The sequence below is a fragment of the Sphaeramia orbicularis genome, chromosome 3 (assembly GCF_902148855.1).
Source record: "Sphaeramia orbicularis chromosome 3, fSphaOr1.1, whole genome shotgun sequence".
NCBI classification, from domain to species: domain Eukaryota; kingdom Metazoa; phylum Chordata; class Actinopteri; order Kurtiformes; family Apogonidae; genus Sphaeramia; species Sphaeramia orbicularis.
In genome coordinates this window covers 29,305,271-29,311,048 of record NC_043959.1, presented here as the reverse complement: position 1 = coordinate 29,311,048, position 5,778 = coordinate 29,305,271, and positions in this window count along the sequence as shown.

Here is a 5,778-nt window from a genome sequence, read left to right as displayed (position 1 = left end):
AGACCAACTGTTACCGTTGTGTAATTGGTAAAAGCACGCCATCCACAAAGAATTGTTTAAAGTCAGAGATGAATAGCTTCTTTGAGCACTTTTTTTTTTTTCTAAATCACTATCTTTCCCATACTCACTATTACATGATGATGACTAGCAAATAAGAACGTATTGTGAGCATTTTCATGCTAAGTGCTCTTAAAAACATCACAAGGCTTAAATACAGTTTGTGCACAGACAGTGTGAGGAGAAAAAAAAAAAAAAGAATGGAGAACAGAGCCTCATAGAATTGACGGCATACCACTGAGCTGTGCTGTAATAACTAAGGAGACTATTTACCCTTAATTGATATGGCCTTTCTTACCATGAAAAGAACAATTATTTCTAGCACCACACGCTTCTTATGTGCACAGTAAGCTATCAACACAAAGTGCCCTGAGTGAAATGAACAGAACTCACCATCAGACTACTCCAAAAAAAATGGAAAAAAAAAAAACATATAAACCGGCAGTCGTTTTTCATCTTTTCTTCTTTTCCTTCGTTCCCTTTTGATATAAAAACACCAGAAACAAGCTCAGAGATGATAAAAAATATGGCAGTGTAATACCAATTTAATATATCAATGGTATTTATAAGGCATTAAAGTCAATGACACATGGTGAGCAATGGCATAAAACAAAGAGTCCTTGTTAAAGTGGATGCATACCACTTTCATGGCACACTGCATAATTTTGTTGGAAAGCATCCTTATGAAAGTCATCAGAGCTTCTTGGCACCATGTAGAGCAGTTTTGTTGATCACGCAGATCCCACTCTGTTGAACCTTCACAGAGTCCACAGTTAATATTAAGTCAGGATGGTGAAAAAGCACAATGCTATAAGTATACAATGAAAAGAGATTAAGAGAATTACAGTGTAAATGAGAAATTATCATCTCTGTTGCTGTTTGTTGATGCTCTTTCACCGTCTATGAAATTAATTGAACTCCTGTTTTGTTTTTAAATAAATGGTGCTTATTAAAGTTGAGCGTTCTATGATTGTAAGACCACAGGGTATCAAATAATTACATCTAGAAAGGCTTAATTTCAGATGTGTTTTTGGTACATGGAAACTTTTGGTTATTTTTAATAGAGACGAGAAAACACGGTGTGCCTGTGTGGTTTGTTGATGGTATAGTATGTTACACCTAGATACAATTCTTCTTATTAACCCTCAGAGAACTAGAACCGTTTTTGTGATATGTGACCTTTACTAGGATATTTAGTTTTTCTAAAGTATTTCTGTTGTATCAGTCTGGGGTTTGTTTCTGTACTAGTTCGTTAAATTGTTAAGCCCAGAGCAACGCAAAATGCGTCTATTTAACGCATTTTGCACTATCCCGTTTCTGGGCTTGCTCCTTGTTCGTTAACAACTAGCGCAACGCAAAATGCGTTCGTGCGTTAGTTTCGTTAACCGCAACGCAACACAAAATGCGCAATCCCGTTTCTGGGCTAGTTAGTTAAAAGTGAGCGTTCGCCCAGTTCCTCGTTAAAGGGCTGATTTTAACGTGGACCTCAGAGGTCTGCGTTAGAAGGAGGATGTATTCTTGTAGCTTCATTTCACTTCCTTTCTGTCATGTATTTCCTTTGAAATATTATTTACATTTGTAGAAGAAGATTTTTAACACAAGTCTGACAATATCTTTGATGATATCAGATTTTTCCCATGAACATTTAGCACTGATAAAAACAAATTTACTGAGTGAGGACTGATCCGCTCACTGAATTTTATTTTCTATGGATTTATGGATAAATAGAAAAGCACTCAGAGAGCGCAGACCTCCACCAAGGCAGATCAGTGCCGTGCCCCCCCCCCCCCCCCCATCACCACCAAAATTCCATCATTTGTTCCTTGTGCCAGTATCAACATTTCCTGAAATTTTCATCCAAATCCGTCCATAACTTTTTGAGTTATCTTGCACATAGACAGACAGACAGACAAACCAACGCCGGCAAAAACATAACCTCCTTGGCGGAGGTAACTATAGATTAGTTCAGGACAAAGTGTGTGTGGCTTTGAGAGATGAATGAATGAATGAATGTTTGAATGAATGAATGAGAACCGTATGGGACCAGCGCCAGTGAACTGGTGACACACACACCTGCTGGTGTGTGTGTGTGTCTGTGCGCGCGCCTAATGAGATATGGGCGCGTGGATGAGAGGAATGGAACAGCGTTCAGTTTTTCTGTACAGTCTGTTTGTCCTGTTGTTCAGCATGGTTACGACCAACAGTGACCGTTTAGACTTCTGTTTATAAAGTCACCAGTGCAGAATAACTGGGGTCATCCTTAGACGCACGGTATATATGTGTAAATAATTCAGTTCAGAGTGTATGTGCGCGTGTGTGTGTGTGTGTGTGTGTGTGGGGTGGGGGGGGGTGGGGGGGGGGGGGCAGACAGCTGAGGGGGTCCATCTATAGTCAGATGAGGGTGAGGAGGTCCATCCAGACAGGTGAGGGTAAGGGAGGAGGTCACAGATCCGGGCTCACAGATATCCTCTAATACTTCTTCATTCTAACCATAATGCTGTCAGATCAGATGACTGGAAACAGCGGGAGCAGAGGCGTTCATTCTGGGTTAAATAGTGAACGCACCTGTTTAGCGCGCCCTTCAATGCAAATAGTGAGCTAACGATGGCTTAGCGAACGCAGAGAGCGCAGAAACGGATTTTGGGTTCATTAAGCCTCTGCATTCGGCAACCCATCGTTCGCTGAAATGTACCCCTGATTCAGAAGGACTTCAGTTTCACTTGGTTGATTTTAAGTCACCATTTTACATTTGCTTTATGTGTGAATACATGAATTTATATGAATGAAATTGTACAAAGGTGTTTAAAAATGTGTTACCTATAAGTACCTATAAAATGTTTTTATTCTTACAAATACATTGTTGTCTACATCTTTTCTAAACAAATTAAAGCCAATTATGGACTCAAATGAAGAAATTATGATGAATTAATTCTCAACAATGTCAGGGCTTAAACACACTCTCTATAAACTGTCTAAATGTCCAGATAAGACATATGTAATATGAGTGAAAAGAAGAGAAAGTGCACTTTACCTGAGTTTGTAAAGCACATGGCTATGATCAATGGCAAAAAAAAAAAAAAAAAAAAACTTCACATTTTAGCCACAGATAGTCTTGGTTTTTAAGTGTTCAATGAGAAAACAGAAGCTTTAATGAAAAACAGACCCCAAAACTTAGGCCATGTCCACGTGAAACCGCATCTTTTGCTACTTGATCTTTTTCTTTGTTGTTTTCAAAGAAGTGCTCCAAAAACAAGGAGTCGTTTCAGGAAATATCTGCGTCCACATGAAACTACTGAAAACGACTGAAAATTATATAGTAAAAATGCCAGGCCTATATGTGGCATTGTAATGCTATTGCAAAAAAACAGAGAAGATGTGGAGCATGTGCATAAAGCTTACTTGGTTCTACCAGGTCTGATCCAGTATTTCCTTCTGGTTGCCACTCTCTGCGGTAGATCCAAGAGCATGTAGTGAATATTATCAGCTATGGTTGCGTGTTGCTCATTGTAATGAAAGAGTAGCTGAAGATTTTGATTCAATAGCTGTTGTAGCAGGAGCACTGCTTTGTAGTCCACCATTTTTGTTGTGGTTGTTGTGAAGTGGCGTCTTGCTTCTAGGGTGAAAGGTTTGAGAGGTGGCGCTATGATGTCATCATTTTAGAAAAGTTTGGTTGGTCGTACAAACAAAGATGCGAAACCGGCATTTTCAAATTTTTCCACTCTGGGACCCGATTTCAGTTTCAGCGACTAAAAACACCGCTTTTGTTTAGACAAAAGGCCTATCCAATACAAAACTTTTGCGAATACGATCAAAACCATCTTCGTATGGACAGAGCCTAAGTGTCACACAGCAGAGAGTTCATTATTTATTATGTCCATCAATTTAGATATTTTCTTCTGTTTCTCTTTTATTAAGCATTAACATTATGGGGCCAGTTACATAAAGTTGTAGCCTACCTTGTTATATACAGCCTACATGTGTTAATTGTCGAGCTCTTCTTTGAAAAGAGCTTGCATTTGTCTCGGTGACAGATTTGCAGAGACATGAGTGACATCAGTAGGGGCTTTGCCAAAATGCTTTTATTATTGGAGCTTTAAACAACAGTGTAAATTATCAGTTCTTACAGTGTGGTTTGGCAAGAGATCTTTCATTATTAATAACACGCGTCTGTTGAAATGTTAAAGCTTAACATGTTTGCATCGCTGTTGATCAAGATGCATTAAATGAAAAACAGTTTTTCCCTGTTGTTAGCCGCTGGTAAGAGACAAGCTGGGGTGTTTTTAGTTAAACTGGTCCAAATAAGAGAAAGCTATGCTCAGAGGAACATGTTAAGAGACATTAATAATTGTCTAATTTCCCCAAAGCTTGGAAAGCCTAAAAACAACTTGTTCTTATAGTAATGTTCTATTTCTAGATGGATTTTGCTAATTCAGTCAAAGCATACAGAGGAATTATGATCACTGCTTTGTGTTGTTTTTCTTTTTAGGCAAAATGAGTAATATTTTCCTAAAAATGTGCAAGGTGGTGTATTTACCCTGTAGGGACCCTGACCTCTACCTGTATTTTCAGCCTCTTTTGCTTTGTTCAAGAAGTTTCCAGTAACAGAATCACAATAACAACAAATAACAGTGACTCCAGTTCATTTAGGTCTTCTCTCTTACTGCACTACTCTTAGAATCACGCAGTTCTGTCTGAGAAACAAAACTCTACTTGTGTGCTGACAGTTTTTTTGCCAGCTAACCATACCTGTCAGCTTGACACAGGCAGCAGAAAATAAGATGTTTCAGAAGTATTTATTCTAAATTGTTCCTACAGAGGGATGTCACGATATATATGTGTGTATGTGTCTTTCCATGTGTAACAACTGTGGGAAAAAGAAGTGTATTGTTCATTCGATCACCGCTTTGTTTATAACCACGTGAAAAATGCTACATACTTTAACATTGATGTTGGTTAATCCTGCTGTAGGCTATATGACCTTATAACTCCATCAGGGTGTGTTATTTAGCTTAACAAATTACTAAATTTGAACTATTTTGCATGGGATTCTTCTGGAGAAACCTAGAAAAACTCATAGGCTGCCACCATAAGAGGGGATAAACCAACAAATTTTTCAATAGGTTGTATTGGAGTGGAGGAAATACTCATTTGGGTCAAACTCCTTGTGTAAATCAGAGCACTTAGGAATTACGCCAGCTAGCACCTATGGTAATATATAATATTAATATTATATAAGTGTGCTAGATTTGCCTGTTGCCTGGTCCCCTATCACTGGTTTGAAAACAATGTGTTGTAAACAGTGTATAGAGCAGTCACCTGGCAGGTAATTTGGTCCTGGGCAATACAGAAAGAATAAATTATTATTATTATTATTATTTTTACTTATTCTTTATTTAATTTTTACTTATTTTATTGCTAATCACACTCAGAAAGGTGATTTATTTTTAAAAACTGGATTCTCTTTCACTTGCACCCATCTGTTCCTGTTACGCTTCACATGTACCTGTTTCGGTCATCTGATACCAAACATTAAGCCCGCAAAGCAGCTAAACAAAAATGAGTAAAAAACAAACAACAGATAACTTTACAAAGAAGCAAAGGCCCAATAATGAGACAGAAAAAGAGCTTACAACTGCTAAAGACAGCTACATTTAACAGAAAATATCAGGAGTCCTACGTAAAATATAGGTGTTTGAACATTAGCAGGGATTCTGGAAGATG